At 42.4% G+C, this 17575-nt stretch overlaps 1 pseudogene; it reads left to right on the forward strand.

Annotated features, from left to right (window-relative positions):
• Nucleotides 1–4735, forward strand: part of LOC118400815 (protein O-mannosyl-transferase TMTC3-like) — a 66861-nt pseudogene extending 62126 nt beyond the window's left edge.
• Nucleotides 4736–17575: the final 12840 nt, after the last annotated feature.

Raw genomic sequence — 17575 nt, forward strand, 5'->3', positions numbered from 1 at the left:
AGGCTTGGTTTCATTGGAACTGGAGCCCTTCAGGTGTGCCGTCTGTAGCTCTGTTGACTAGATTGTTTACCCAAACAGCCATGTGAGTTCAAGGCCAAGTTCACAGTCCTGGTGCTGCCTTGGTGCCTCCTCCTCCTCCTCCTCTTCCTGGTGCTGACTTTTCCTCCACCCCCTTCCCTCCTCCTGGGCCGCTCTCTTTACCCACGCTCATTTTCAGCGTAACTTATCCTCTTTGTAAGAGGCCGGGGCAGTGCTCCCTAACCCTGAAGGTGAATTTAAACAAAAGTCCCAGCACGCGACACATCGACGTTTTCCTCACATTTGCAGACTAACAAGTTATACCAGTGTGATTAATGGTCCCCCGTGGTGCGAGCAAATGTACCATGATAGCAGGTTGGGTCGACAAGGATTTCAGATTTGGGAATTGGACAAAATAAGTATTATTACAATTATTATAAATGCACCTTAACCCTACCCACTAGGTGTGTGTGTGGCGTGGTGTGTGTGTGTCTCGGCACTCCCCTGGCTCTGCCCAGATCACTCACGGTTCGCTGCAACTGTAAAATGAGAGATTAATTTCGGCTCTAGGTGTTATTGTTAATAACTGTGTTCTAATAATGCTGTCACTCACCACCAATGTTTTTGTTCTGACTCCCTGTATTCTTTGTGCTCTCTCTCTCTTTTGGTATTACTCTCATTCTGTTCACGGTGGCCCAACTGTTGATTCAATTGTAGGTGTGAGTTTTTGACTTGGTGCCAGCAAGAGTCCCTTGGCACTCTACGGGGTTGTTGCGGCTGCGCGTACAGTGTGTGGCTACACGTACACCCAGCATAGTTTACAGGCACAGGGCACATACAATAAGTTAATGTTAAAAAAATGAAAACTCTTGGCACACTCTTTAGTTGCAAGCACTGATAGATGTAATAAAACGGTATGGTGAAACGTTGGGCGGTATAAATTGTGTGTACATTTTATTGAATGCCATTCCTATCTTATCACACAGTTTTTGCTGTACAATCTGCACCTGTGACTTGCTGAGTGTGCGTGCCCCACCTTTACCCACAAACCAGTATAGTGATGCTGCCATCCGAACACGTTTAACAAATCACACCTACCTCCAACTAAATAAACAATGACTGTTGTTATTGTGCCCTAACCATTATGTGTGTGTGTGTGCATGTGGGTGTGCATTTTTCTTTGTCTGTTTTCCAGGTGAGCCCAGGTTCTGTCCGGAGGCCAACCGTCGTTCCCTGACCTACATCCAGGAGCCAGACGATGCCGACAGCTACTTCAACCTGGGGATACTTGCCATGGATGCAGATGAGAATGCTACAGCCGAGCTCTGGATGAGGGAGGCCACCCATCGCGCCCTCTTCAACCTGGCCCTGCTCCACTCGCAGTCTCGACAGGAGGTGGATGCCCTGCCTGTATTAGACGAGCTGCTGCACCACCACCCAGAGCATGTTAACGGTTTGATTCTCATGGGGGATAGGCATCCTGATGAACCACAAGAAGGACATCCAGGGTGCCTAGATCTGCTTCCAGAGGATCCTCCGTATGGACACCCACCAACGTGCAAGGGGGAACACACAACCCTGCGTGTGGTCTACTTCGAGGAGCGAGGCCTGCCGAGAGCGGAGCGCTGCCTGGAGGAAACGCTGGGCCTGGCGCCCCAACGAGGAGTACGTGCGCCGCCACCTGGGCATCGCACGCGGCAAGACGGTGGCCCCATGTCTGCAGCGGGGCAGCCGCTGAGCCCAGCGTCAGCAGAGGGCGCGGCTACGCTAGCCAAGGCGGAGGAAAAGAAGCTGGGTAGGGAGGAGGAAGGGAGTGGAGCCACCGACAGCGATAGGGTTGGGGAGGGTGCCGGGAATAAGAAGAATGCACGGAAATCCTCCATGGCAAAAAGCTTTCGAGGTGGTGGCGACAGCCAATCAGAGCATCTGGACGGCAGCCAGGCTGACAAATAGCTGAGGACTAAGAGCGAATCCACAAAAGAGATTAAAGATATAGAGAAGAAACGGGCATCCGCCTTGGAGAGACTGGAGGAGATTGACTTCATATGAAGATTAACCTTGTTGTTATTTACGGCAGCGCAGGACACATTTTTGTAGAGCTACTAACAGCTCCTGAATCACAGGTGTGATGCGTCTTAGATTGCACCATATGATAACATATACAAAACATTAAGAACATGTTCTTTCCATGACAGACTGGCCAGGTGAATCCAGTTGAAAGGTATGCTCCCTTATTGATGTCACTTATTAAATCCATTTCAGTCTAAAATGAACGGGAGGAGAGAGGTGCCAATAAGTTTTAAGCCTTGAGACAATTGAGGGTGAATGGGCAAGACAAACTATTTAAGTGCCTTTGAACGGGGTATGGTAGTAGGTGCCAGGCGCACCAGTTTGTGGCAAGAACTGCAACGCTACTGGGTTTTTCATGCTCAACAGTTTCCCGTGTGTATTAAGACAAAAGGCGGGGTGGATCTCAATATTAGTAAGTTGTCCTTAATCGGGCGGCAGGTAGCCTAGTGGTTAGAGTGTTGGACTTGTAACCGAAAGGTTGCACGATCGAATCCCCGAGCTGACAAGGTACAAATTTGTCGTTCTGCCCCTGAACAAGGCAGTTAATCCGCTGTTCCTAGGCCGTCATTGAAAATAAGAATTTGTTCTTAACTGACTTGCCTATTTAAGTAAAATAAAATAAAATAATAATGTTTTGTACACTCAGTGTATATAGTGCACTACTTTTGACCAGGACCCATAGGTTAGAAGCCCATAGTAGTGAATAGGGTGGCATTTCGGACACTGCCACAAACTCTGTTGGGTTTAAGAAACAAAACCGCTCCCCACTTTATCATGCATGGTTTAACTCATTTTTTTATCATGTTTAGGGGCAACCCTACCTGCTGTGTCCCATAATTTTAACACCATTGCAAGTATTAAAGGGAAATTGTGGTTTGTTTATTCTCTGAACAGCACGAGAAAGAAAGAGCACAACGCGATTTGTCATAGTCTATTTAATCTCCACTACAGATGCATAACCCTGTGTGTTGCTTCTTCTGAATGTCATTTTATCATATCCTAATTTATGCTGGTTTGTTTTGATATGTTTACTAGATAAGTTGTTGATCACTGGATTTCTTTATGTGTGACTCACTCTGTGCGTCAGGTATTGTGTTTAAAAAAGGAATGATTGTATCACGAACAATGAAAGGAAATGACGTAATGGACACTACTGCAGGCATACAGGATCTCTGTACGTTGTATGCATCTCCAAATAACCCATTACTACAGCTGCTGCGCCAGCGTACTACACCACATTGCACCCCATTGACTATTTTCACTTATTGACCTTTACTTCCTGTTTGCCACGTCGTCAGTGTTACTCTCCTCATGGCAAAGCCCATATCTCATAGTGCTTCCATGGAGCTGTTTGTCTCATATTCAGTTCATGTCTGTTCATGCACAAGCAACCTGACCCACCACCAGACAGAAATATTGTTTTCTGCTGTTAGTCTTCACTCTTCACGTATCATAACATCTCTGATTGCAACAATACCAGGCAGTTTTGGCGTGAGGATTGTGACACATGCTCCTCCTCGCCCCTCTCCCTCCCATGTTCTCCCGCAGGCTGTGCCATGTGTTTTTTATCATTTACACAAGATGCTTCCTCTCTCTTTGAGGGAGGATTTCACAGCACAGTTATTGTGCATAACAGTTCCTCTTTATTTTTACTTCTCCCACTGCAGCTCAGCACGTTGACCTTGGTTCTCTTTTTCTTTCCATCTCTCTGTCTGTGTTCCTTCACTCTCTTTATGTAATTAACATGCTGTTTGTTGCTATCTTGATTTAGATTTTTTTTTTCAACTTGTCATTCTAATGTTGAGTTTGAGTTACCTGGAATGGAAGTGTTTTTGTTTGATGTTTGATGAAAGAGATAATGTGACTTGTCAGAAACCTATGATTAGCTAAGTGAAACAAAAACTCGCCTGCCATTGTTTTGCCTCTCTTTAACCCCTTATTTAACCCCTCAGTGTTCCATGATTGTTTTGTATCCTGGTGATTAGTTGCAGACCTCTACTGTGCAGTGTCAATCTGTTCCTTTTTCCTCTTCGCACTCACTGAAAGTTGGTGTGTCCATCTGTTCGCACTCACTGTCAGTCACGATTACCCTAATGGAAATCTGCTGATATCTTCAATTAAGAAACATTGTCAGTGTGATATGATGGTTGGCCTGAGGCCTCATATGAAACATGACTCTCCTAGCAGTCTCAACATGATCATGCATTTACTTATCATTGAGCTCCTAAAACACTACATAGTGTATGTACAGATGCTTATATACGTCCAGTATGTATTTGTTTATTTATTGCATGCACTGTGAGCTCTCAGTACTGTTATTGTTTGCCACTTAAAATATATGGTACGTTGTTTAGCATGGCTACCTTTTATCATGCAAGACGAGTGCTCCGAAAGTGTTACAATTGTAGTCAATCAAGAATATTTAAATGCCTTGAAAGAACTGTCTCGCCTGCAATGATATCAGATTTGTAGAGAGCACATCAATCAGCCACTAAAATAACCACCTGATATTTCAATTCTATTCAAGCACCATATCTATCACTTTTGTCATGGGCAAATATGTTTCACCTGCAATGTAATTGATAAATTATTTTAATTTTAAATCGCTTAAAAAATGTTTTTAAATTAAAATGTATTTTTAAAACTGTCCCTTGTTTTCTAATATGAGCCCTGATATCGACTTGGCTCCTGGGTGCTTGATAGTGGTGGGGATTCCAGGTGCTTTTCACTTCTACATGTTATTTTTCTGTATGTCTTACAGCTAACATCTAGTGACTGTAAGTCGCTTTGGATAAAAGCGTCTGCTAAATGGCATATATTATTATTATATTATAAATCCCAGACCTAGATATACCGGAACACTTTTTAATGTGGAAGGCAACCGGTCTGCCAAGGGAGACTATAATAATAATAATAATATATGCCATTTAGCAGACGCTTTTATCCAAAGCGACTTACAGTCATGTGTGCATACATTCTACGTATGGGTGGTCCCGGGAATCGAACCCACTACCCTGGCGTTACAAGCGCCATGCTCTACCAACTGAGCTACGGAAGGACCAGGATTTCTGAGACTAGCTCCCAACAGTAGGGGGCGATATACATTTGAAGTCGGAAGTTTACATACACCTTAGCCAAATACATTTAAACTCCGTTTTTTTCACAATTCCTGACATTTAGTAAAAATTCCCTGTCTTATGTCCGTTACAATCAACACTTTATTTTAAGAATGTGAAATGTCAGAATAATAGTGAGAATTATTTATTTCAGCTTTTATTGCTTTCATCACATACCCAGTGGGTCAGATGTTTACATACACTCAATTAGTATTTGGTAGGCCACCTTGCTCGCACAGTCTTATTCAGTTCTGCCTACAAATTTTCTATGGGATTGAAATCGGGGCTTTGTGATGGCCACTCCAAAACCTTGAGTTCGTTGTCCTTAAGACATTTTGCCACAACTTTGGAAGTATGCTTGGGGTCATTGTCCATTTACAAGACCCATTTGTGACCAAGCTTTAAATTCCTGACTGATGTTGAGATGTTGCTTCAATATATACACCTAATTTTCCCTTCCTCATGATGTCATCTATTTTGTGAAGTGCACCAGTCCCTCCGGGAATAAAGCACCCCCACAACATGATGCTGCCACCTCCGTGCTTCACGGTTGGGATGGTGTTCTACGGCTTGCAAGCATCCCCCTTTTCCCTCCAAACATAGCTATGGTCATTATGGCCAAACAGTTCCATTTTTGTTTAATCAGACCAGAGGACATTTCTCCAAAAAGTACAATCTTTGCCCCCATGTGCAGTTTCAAACCGTAATCTGGCTTTTTTATGGCGTATTGGAGCAGTGGCTTCTTAGGTTATGTCGATATTGGACTTGTTTAACTGTGGATATAGATACTTTTGTACCTCCAGCATCTTCACAAGGTCCTTTGCCTTTGTTCTGGGGTTGATTTGCACTTTTCGTACCAAAGTATGTTCATCTCTAAGAGACAGAACGCGTCTCCTTCTTGAGCAGTATGACGGCTGCGTGGTCTCATGGTGTTTATACTTGCGTACTATTGTTTGTACAGATGAACGTTGTACCTTCAGGCATTTGGAAATTGCTCCCAAGGATGAACCAGACTTGTGGATGTCTGCAATGTTCTTGGCTGATTTCTTTAGATTTTCCCATAATGTCAAGCAAAGAAGCACTGAGTTTGAAGGTAGGCCTTGAAATACATCCACAGGTATACCTCCAATTGACTCAAATGATGTCAATTAGCCTCTCAGAAGCTTCTACAGCCATGACATAATATTCTGTAATTTTCCAAGCTGTTTAAAGGCACAGTCAACTCAGTGTATGTAATCTTCTGAGCCACTGGAATTGTGATACTGTGAATTATGAAGTAATCTGTCCGTAAACAATTGTTGGAAAAATGACTTGTGTCATGCACAAAGTAGATGTCCAAACCGACTTGCCAAAACTATTGTTTGTTAACAAGAAATGTGTGGAGTAGTTCAAAAACTAGTTTTAATGACTCAAATCTGAGTGTGTCAACTCCTGACTTCAACTGTATGGTCAGAGGCCCTACAAATGGTAGGTGTTTGTTTTGATGGCCACATTACACCAGTGGGTGCACCAGGGAATTTTCACTTTGTCTAGCTAAGGGGTGGATTGGTCGTTGAGTAGGGGTGGTGCAATCTATGGTGTATTAAGCATGTAATACATTATTTATTGGGTGTGCTAAACATTCCCGAGGGAGCTTCAGCACCTAGCAAGTCTCTCTGAAGTCGGCCATACATTACGCAAGCCTGGTCCAGAAACTTCTCCTAGCCCTCACTCCTAGCACCAGCCCGTAGGCATTTAATATTTATCTGAAAGAATTGAATAAGGATATGGTATCAGCTCAACTTTGCCCTCTGATCAAAGCATTGCTTTCATAAGGGGGAGGTAAGGGGAAAGTACACAAAAAGATTACTAGGATTAAAGATCAAATTAGATCAATATTTTATAAGATATTAAGGAAGGTTAGATAAAACTTGATTACATGCTCAGGCTCCGACTTGATTAGGATGGCAGCAGTGAGGTAATACAGCACATCGCTGTACTCTTGATCCTTACTGTTTGGCTCAGTTTCAAACCCACTTTCTCTTGAGTCTAGTCCCCTCTACTCACTCCATAAGATGCATTCCTGGCAGGGTTGGGTAGGTTACTTTCTAAATGTCATCCATTAGTTACTAGTTACCTGTCAGATTGTAATCCATTATGTAACTTTAAGCTTATTCAAACTCAGCAATGTAATCTGATTACTTTCAGTTACTTTTAGATTACTTTTCCCTTAGGAGCATAAGAAGACAAAGGATCCATCAAACACATTTGGTGTGTTATCATAGAGGTCTTAGACTTGGTGTGCCTTTTTTCAATGCTGAATTGAATTTCATTGAGAAAACATAAAAGGTATCAATGTATTTTTTTCCGCAAACATCTTTTCTTGATTTAAAAGTAATCCAAGAAGTAATCATCTAGTTTTTCAAAAGTATCTAACCTGATTTCAATATTCTTGCTTTTTTTGTAGTCAGATTACGTGTAATTGAATACATGGTTGTGTTTCAGATTATTTTCTGCCTGATAGAATTGAATAGTAAATAGGGTCATTTTGGAGTTGCTTTTGTTGTTGTAGAATATGTTTCTAAACACTTTTACATGAATGTGAATGCTGCCATGATTACGGATAAATGAAAAAGTTAGACGCACAAATATCATACCCCCAGACATGGTAACCTCTCACCATTACAATAAAAGGGGCGGTTAGCATTTTCGGGGGTATGATATTTATGCGTCTGCAACTTTCTCACACATCATTATTCACAAATAATAAATATTGTTAAATAAAGTAAATAGGTATGTCTGCACTTTAAACACAGTCATTGTACTCCAGTACTTTGGATTTGAAATAATACAAAGTCAAAACAACAAAAAATGTCACTGTCCTAATACTTTGAACTCACTGTGTGTGTATATACACTACCAGTCAAATGTTTGGACACACCTACTCATTCAAGGGTTTTTCTTTATTTTTCTTTATTCTACATTGTAGAAGACATTAAAACTTTGAAATAACACATGGAATCGTGTAGTAACCAAAACGTTGTAGTCACCTGGAATTCATTTCAATTAACAGGTGTGCCTTGTTCAAAGTTAATTTGTGGAATTTGTGAGGAGGATGTGTGATGGTGTGGGGATGCTTTGCTGGTGACACTGTCAGTCGTTTATTTAGAACTCAAGGCACACTTGACCAGCGATACGCCATACCATCTGGTTTGCGCGTAGAGGGGACTAGCATTTGTTTTTCAACAGGACAATGACCCCAACCACACCTCCAGGCTGTGTAAGGGCTATTTGACCAAGAAGAAGAGTGATGGAGTGCTGCATCAGATGACCTTAAAATCAAAGTTTATTTGTCATGTGTGCCGAGTACAACACCTTACAGTGAAATGCTTACTTACAGGCTCTAACCAATAGTACAAAAAAGGTATTAGGTGAACAATAGGTAAGTAAAGGAATAGAACAGTAAAAAGACAGGCTATATATAGTAGCAAGGCTACATACCGGTTAGTCAGGCTGATTGAGGTAGTATGTACATGTAGATATGGTTAAAGTGACTATGCATATATGATGAACAGAGAGTAGCAGTAGTGTAAAAGAGGGGTTGGCGAGTGGTGGGTGGCAGAACACAATGCAGATAGCCAGGTTAGCAAATGTGCGGGGGCACTGGTTGGTCAGCCCAATTGAGCTATGTCTTAAAATAATGATGGACTGTCGTTTCTCTTTGTTTATTAGAGCTGTTCTTGCCATAATATGGACTTGGTTTTTTACAAAATAAGGATATCTTCTGTATACGACCCCTACCTTGTCACAACACAATTGATTGACAAACGCATTAAGGAAATAAATTCTCAAATTAACTTTTAACAAGGCCCAACGGTTAATTGAAATTATCAAGGCAATGGGTGGCTACTTTGAAGAATCTCAAATATAAAATATATTTAGATTTGTTTAACACTTTTTTGGTTACTACATGATTCCATATGTTATTTTATCGTTTTGATGTCTTCAGTATTATTATACAATGTAGAAAATAGTAAAATTAAGACAAACCCTTGAATGAGTAGGTGTGTCAACTTTTGACTGGTACTGTATATAAACTCAGCAACCCTGTCTTTCAAAGATAATTCATAAAAATCCAAATTGTAAAAGGTTTAAACACGGTTTCCCATGCTTGTTCAATGAATTATAAACAATTAATGAACATGCACCTGTGGAATGGTCATTAAGATAATAACAGCTTAGGCAATTAAGGTCACAGTTATGAAAACTTAGGACACTAAAGAGGCCTTTCTACTAACTCTGAAAAACACCAAAAGAAACATGCCCAGGATCCCTGCTCATCTGCGTGAACATGCCTTAGGCATGCTGCAAGGAGGCATGAGGACTGCAGATGTGGCCAGGGCAATAAATTGCAACGTCCGTACTGTGAGACGCCTAAGACAGAGCTCAGGGAGACAGGACAGACAGCTGATCATCCTCGCAGTGGCAGACCACATGTAACAACACCTGCACAGGATCGGTACATCCGAACATCACACCTGTGGGACAGGTACAGGGTGGCAACAACTGCCCGAGTTACATGTCTGTGGAACTTGTTCAGTTTGTCTCAGTTGTTGAATTTTGTTATGTTCATACAAATATTTACACATGTTAAGTTTGTTGAAAATTAACGCAGTTGACAGTGAAAGGACGTATATTTTTTTGCTGCGTTTATATATACACACACACATACACTGAGTGTGCAAACCATTATGAAGACCTGCTCTTTCCATGACAGACTGACCAGGTGAATCCAGGTGAAAGCTACGGTATGATCCCTTATTGATGTCACTTGTTAAATCCACTTCAATCAGTGTAGATGAAGGCGGAGACGGGTTAAAGAAGGATTTGTAAGCCTTGGGACAATTGAGACATCGATTGTGTATGTGTGCCATTCAGAGGGTGAATGGGCAAAACAACATTTTTCAGTGCCTTTTTAACGGGGTATGGTAGTAGGTGCTGGGTTCCCCAGTTTGCAGTGGTGGAAAGAGTACCCAATTGTCATACTTGAGTAAAAGTAAAGATACCTTAATAGAAAATTACTAATTTAAAGTAAAAATTACTAATTTAAAGTGAAAGTCACCCATTAAAATGCTACTTGAGTAAAAGTCAAAGTATTTGGTTTTAATTATACTGAATTTATCAATAGTAAATGTATAAATCATTTCAAATTCTCTATATTAAGCAAACCAGACAGTGCCATTTTCTTGTTTTCTTTTTACGGAGCGCATGGGCACACTCCAACACTCAGACATAATTTACAAATGAAGCATTTGTGTTTAGTGAGTCCACCAGATCAGATAAGGATGACTAGGGATGTTCTCTTGAGAAGTGTGTGAATTGGACCATTTTCCTGTCCTTGATAGCCATTCAAAATCGAACGAGTACTTTTGGGTGCAGGGGAAATGTTCTTGTGTCAAGAACTGGTTTGTTTCCACCAACCAGCCAACTCTACACAAGCGTGGGAAGCATTGTAGTCAAAAATGGGCCAGCATCCCTGTGGAACGCTTTCGACACCTTGCCCATGACCCAATGAATTGAGGTTGTTCTGATCACTGTGATCTGCAGAACACAGATCACAGTGAATAACATTGTATTGACAGGGAGAACCTGATCTTAGATCAGCACTCATACTTTGAAACCTTTCATAAATACAGGCCCTGGTTTCTGGGATAAATCTTGAATCAACAGGACCACGAACAGCTTCTACCCCCAAACCATAAGATTCTTAAATAGTTATTCCGGGTAGCTATTTGGTTATCTGCATTGACCCTTTTTGCACTAACTATTTTGACTTACATTTACATTTACATTTAAGTCATTTAGCAGACGCTCTTATCCAGAGCGACTTACAAATTGGTGCATTCACCTTATGACATCCAGTGGAACAGCCACTTTACAATAGTGCATCTAAATCTTTTTAGGGGGGGGGGGGTGAGAAGGATTACTTACCCTATCCTAGGTATTCCTTGAAGAGGTGGGGTTTCAGGTGTCTCCGGAAGGTGGTGATTGACTCCGCTGTCCTGGCGTCGTGAGGGAGTTTGTTCCACCATTGGGGGCCAGAGCAGCGAACAGTTTTGACTGGGCTGAGCGGGAACTGTACTTCCTCAGTGGTAGGGAGGCGAGCAGGCCAGAGGTGGATGAACGCAGTGCCCTTGTTTGGGTGTAGGGCCTGATCAGAGCCTGGAGGTACTGAGGTGCCGTTCCCCTCACAGCTCCGTAGGCAAGCACCATGGTCTTGTAGCGGATGCGAGCTTCAACTGGAAGCCAGTGGAGAGAGCGGAGGAGCGGGGTGACGTGAGAGAACTTGGGAAGGTTGAACACCAGACGGGCTGCGGCGTTCTGGATGAGTTGTAGGGGTTTAATGGCACAGGCAGGGAGCCCAGCCAACAGCGAGTTGCAGTAATCAAGATGGGAGATGACAAGTGCCTGGATTAGGACCTGCGCCGCTTCCTGTGTGAGGCAGGGTCGTACTCTGCGGATGTTGTAGAGCATGAACCTACAGGATGATGAAAATTACAGGCCTCTCATCTTTTTAAGTGGGAGAACTTGCACAATTGGTGGCTGACTAAATACTTTTTTGCCCCACTGTATGTACTGTACATATCTACTTCAATTACCTCGTAGCCCTGCACATAGACCCAGTACTGGTACCCCGTGTATATAGCCAAGTTATCGTTACTCATGATGTATTTATTCCTCATTATTATTATTATTATTATTAATATCAAAAAACGTCTCTGCATTGTTGGGAAGGGCCCATAAGTAAGCATTTCAATGTTAGTCCACACCTCTTTTTAACGAAGCATGTCGCAAAGAACAGATTTGTTTTGAAAGTCAAACACCCTGTAACCGTTTCAACATTGTCTTTTCTCTCCTCGTGTGAAGGAAGTTGTTTGCATGCTTGAAAGACGTGGTTGAAAGATTGTTCTGATTTCATAGATGGCTAATGGTCTCTACGATTTCATTCTATTTACTCTACTGTGCTCTACTGTGATTTCATGGGTAATGGTTCTCTGTTGAATTTTCTCTTATGTTCTACTGTTATTTCAAGTCTGCCTCTAGGCCAGATTTGTATGAATGTCAGACATTCTGATCAGAATCTTAAAAGGAAATGAGCCCAGCATGCAATGGGATGATGTATCATTAGTGTTTGTGTGCATGCGTGCATGTGTGTGCATGCATGCGTGTGCTCCCTTGTGCATGTGTGTGCTCCCTTGTGCATGCGTGTGCTCCCTTGTGCATGTGCGTGCTCCCTTGTGCATGTGCGTGCTCCCTTGTGCATGTGTGTGCTTTCCTGAGTGTGTGTATCTATGTGTACGTCTGTGTGTGTGTTAACAAGAGTGTGTTTACAGCCGTACGTAGCCTAAGTGTGCATAGCTGACTGCCAAAGGTGCAACAGTCCGGATGGCCTAAAATAATGCGAAGATGCCGGGGAGAGATTGTCATCGTTCTGACATTTGATCACAGCACTATAACGTGATTACATTCATGTGAGCGGACCATCTATATCATTATTGAGTTATCGGCTCAATGAGTCTCTTGTTGTCATCCTACCTTATTAGCTTTTAAATGCCCGTCTGCACATTCTTGAGCCAGTCCATGCCCCTACGACATCCAGATAAGATAGACCTATGATAATACATATAATGGAAGACTGTGCTGTCTGCCGTGGCTCTTTCTTACATACTGTAAGTCCTCCTTTGAGATGTAATATTTCAACCTGACTTTGTAGAGTTATTAGAGACCAAATCGATCCAATTTGTGTGGCTCACCATGAGACAGAATGACGCTGCCTTTGCCTCTGCCCTTGCTGTGAACTCTTCCTTTATAAGCCTGGATATTGACCAGAAATACATAAGTTAGTTAGTGAGTTTCCATATGGCACCCCATTCAACCCGGGCCCTTAGGGCTCGGGGTCAAAAGTAATGCACTATGTAGGGCATAGGGTGCCATTTGAGATACACAGGGTTGGGCCAACCTTCAGTGAGTGGTTGCAAATCCCAAGCATAGTTCTGATTAATTTCACTTGCTCCCCAGTGATGCACACGTAAATTCATATATTTGAATGCAGCTAGTATAAGTATATCAAGTGAAATGAGCGTTGTAGGCTGCTCAATTATCTTGGTGACAGAGGTTGATGGGAGAGACAATCAATCTCTCTACATTGTACTGTTTCGTGTGTGCTTGTTGTAAGCCTCTTGGGAAAATTAAAAACACATTATAGTTCCCTGGGAGTAGAATCCTAACTTTTGAAAAGCACACAACGTTTTTGCAAAGCTGAACATAAGCAACGCTTGCTTTCATGTGTAAACATTTGTATGAACATAACAGTTCCACAGACATGTGACTACCAGAAATTGAATAATGTGTCCCTGAACAAAGGGGGGGAATCAAAATCAAAAGTAACAGCCAGTATTTGGTGTGGCCACCAGCTGCATTAAGTACTGAAGTGCATCTCCTCCTCATGGACTGCACCAGATTTGCCAGTTCTTGCTGTCAGATGTTACCCCACTCTTCCACCAAGGCACCTGCAAGTTCCCAGACCTTTCTGGGGGGGAATGGCTCTAGCCCTCACCCTCCGATTCAACAGGTCCCAGACGTGTTCAATGGGATTGAGATCCGGGCTCTTCACTGGCCATGGCAGAACACTGACATTACTGTCTTGCAGGAAATCACGTACAGAACGAGCAGTATGACTGGTGGCATTGTCATGCTGGAGGGTCATGTCAGGATGAGCCTGCAGGAAGGGTACCACATGAGGGAGAAGGATGTCTTCCCTGTAGTGCATAGCGTGAGATTGCCTGCAATGACAACAAGCTCAGTCCGATGATGCTGTGACACACCACCCCAGACCATGACAGAGCCTCCACCTCCCAATCGATCCCGCTCCAGAGTACAGGCCTTGGTGTAACGCTCATTCTTTCGAAGATAAACGCAAATCCGACCATCACCCCTGGTGAGACAAAACTGCGACTCGTCAGTGAAGAGCTCTTTTTACCAGTCTCGTCTGGTCCTGCGACAGTGGGTTTGTGCCCATAGGCGACGTTGTTGCCGGTGATGTCTGGTGAGGACCTGCCTTGCAACAGGCCTACAAGCCCTAAGTCCACCCTCTCTCAGTTCTGTCTCTCTGTAGTGCTGTCTTAGGCATCTCACAGTATAGACATGGCAATTTATTGCCCTGGCCACATCTGCAGTCCTCATGCCTCCTTGCAGCATGCCTAAGGCACGTTCACACAGATGAGCAGGGACCCTGGACATCTTTCTTTTGGTGTTTTTCAGATTCAGTAGAAAGAAGTCTTTAGTGTCCTAGGTTTTCATAACTGTGACCTTAATTGCCTACCGTCTGTAAAATGTTAGTGTCTTAATGACCATTCCACAGGTGCATGTTCATTAATTGTTTATGGTTCATTGAACAAGCATGGGAAACAGTGTTTAAATCTTTTACAATGAAGATCTGTGAAGTTATTTAGATTTTTACAAATTATCTTTGAAAGACAGGGTCCTGAAAAAGGGACGTTTCTTTTTTTGCTGCGTTTATTTTGTTAAAACATTACCTACTTGGCTGCATTGAGGTCATAAACACAGAGGAAGAAAAACATGGAAACATTTAATTTCACAATAAAGGATGATCTATTTAAATTTCAAGTTATGTTCATTGACTTGAATTTGAAATTGTCTGCTTTAGTTTTTGAAATCACAAGATACATGTTTTGACCCCTGGGTCACAGAGAATTAATGTAGTAGTTTAAGCATACTTTATCTCATGATGTTTTCATCAATGTCTCGAATGGCTTGAATGAGTGAAAGATATTTAACAATCTTTTCCCGCCATTTTAACAATTTATTTTGAATGTAGATGTTGGTTTTGGATGTAGATGTTTTTGTATTGGAAACAACGTTGATGTTCAGCTTAATCATGACATTATACTTTCAGTAACAGAGTTCATTATCATGACTTTCCATTGGGTCCCATCATTCAAAACAGCCACCCATTTCATGTCTGTAAAGGTGCTCAGTCGGGTTCAACCGGTCTCTCAGTCTCACAGTTAAAATGATTATTGAACACCTATTTAACCAACTTATTGCTAAATAGGCAACTTTAAAACATGTATTTTTCTGGAGATAGAATAGAAAAACTGAAGCCTATTGCATTTTTTTATTAGCCTATTTGATTTGACTTTGCTTGGCTCACAAAACCCATGACTCGTAAACAGAGTCCTTTTGGAAATATCAAAACAATAACAAAAGAGGTGTGGCGGAAGCTTAATGTTGCTGTGTTCTTGAATTAAAGCACTGTGTGCTGGCCATGGGGACTAATTCCCCCGTGTTGCATGGGAAAGGGTATATTTAGCCAAGTGGTCTCTGGCCTTGTTCAGTAAACATAAAAATAAAAGTCCTTGGCAGCAGAACAATTGTGGGAATTCGCGGTTCTTGAAGTCAGAGGTCTTTCCTTGGTTCAAGTGTTTAGGACACCGAATAAAAGGTTGTGTCCCAAATGGCCCCCTATTGTCTATATAGTCCCCCTATGGGCCATGGTCAAAGGGTTAGGGTGCCAATTAGGGCCGGGAAGTTCTCAAAGGCTACTGGTTGAAATGCCCCATTTAGAACTGCTATAACTGTCTTTGTGTGTGACAACCACTGCTCTAGGCTAGGGCAATATTCAGCCCAAACGTTATGGTTAGAAACAAGATTTATGCTTGGCTTGGTCAAATGTGCAGTACTGAGACCCTCACTTGACACTGGAATGTTTCTCATAGGCTACTAACATCTGGAGGAGAAATTAGAGTGTACTGTAGTAATCCCCCAGGGTGTCTCTCTCTCTCTCCCTCTCTCTCTTTTGTGCTCTCACGCTCTCTCTCATTTTCCCTCTCTCCCTTCCTCTCTCTTGTGCTCAGTCCCTCTTCCCATTTTAACCTCTCCCTCTCAAACTCTGCCACTCCCTCTCTCCTTCCCCTCTTGCATGGGTCAAACACAGGGTTGGTTTGCTTCCTCGGTCAAGTGGAACCCCACAGTGATGCTGCATGTGAACGTCAATGGCAAACAACCCACCACTTGCTGTGATCAAGTCTATGATTTCGCTCAAATCTCAGTTGAGGACGACCCTTAACTGGGCTGCTGTTTGTCTGATCGGCCATGACCTAGAACATTCCTCTTCCATTTTGATATCTCTTTCACGGACAATGGTTTCAAACATTGAAGCTCTTGGGAATGACGGGGGCCTGCTCTGAGCACTTAGTTCTGTGAGGAGTTCCAGTGATCAGTGAGTTGAAAATGTGGGTGGCTGTTTCTTTAGGACATTGAGTTGAGGACAGGAAGTTCGTGAGGACACGAATAATAATATATATATTTTTTTACATTTGTAAAGCGTTTATTATTTTAAAAGAATAATCTCAAAATGCATAAAATGAAAGATGAACAAGAAAATGTGTTTAATATACAGCCAAATGTATTAGCACCCTTGCACGTTTCTTAAATAATTCCCTATTTCTCCTTAAATACATTGATATTGGACAAAAAGGGTTCTCCAAATCTTGTTGGATTTTCAACATTGCAGAACCAATTGTTATTAGCGAAATTTAAAAACAAAATTATTGGCAAAAGTACTTAGATTGTACTAAGGTCAAGATTGCTGCAGACCAATGCTTCTTCAAATCAAATCGTATTCGTCACATACACATGGTTAGCAGATGTTCATGCGAGTGTAGCAAAATGCTTGTGCTTCTAGTTCCAACTATGCAGTAATATCTAACAAGTAATCTAACAAATTCACAACTGAGGCAAAATTATGAGTGAGCCCACTCCCTTGGCTCAGAAGCAACCCCACACATGAATGGTCTCGGGATGCTTTACTGTTGGCATGACACAGGACTGATGGTTGCGCTCACCTTGTCTTCTCTGGACAAGCTTTTTTCCAGATGCCCCAAACAATCGGAAAGAGGATTCAGAGAAAATGACTTTACCCCAGTCCTCAGCAGTTCCAATCCCTGTACCTTTTGCAGAATATCAGTCTTTCCCTGATGTTTGTCCTGGAGAGAAATGGCTTCGTTGCTGCCCTTCTTGACACCAGGCCATCCTCCAAAAGTCTTTGCCTCACTGTGCGTGCAGATGAACTCACACCTGCCTGCTGCCATTTCTGAGCAAGCTCTGCACTGGTGGTGCCCCGATCCCTCAGCTGAATCAACTGTCCTGGAGCTTGCTGGACTTTCTTGGGCTCCCTGAAGCCTTCTTCACAACAATTGAACCGCTCTCCTTGAAGTTCTTTATGATCCAGTAAATGGTTGATTTAGGTGCAATCTTACTGGCAGCAATATCCTTTCCTGTGAAGCCCTTTTTGTGCAAAGCATTGATGA

Source organism: Oncorhynchus keta, chromosome 22 (genome assembly GCF_023373465.1).
Source record: "Oncorhynchus keta strain PuntledgeMale-10-30-2019 chromosome 22, Oket_V2, whole genome shotgun sequence".
NCBI classification, from domain to species: Eukaryota; Metazoa; Chordata; class Actinopteri; order Salmoniformes; family Salmonidae; genus Oncorhynchus; species Oncorhynchus keta.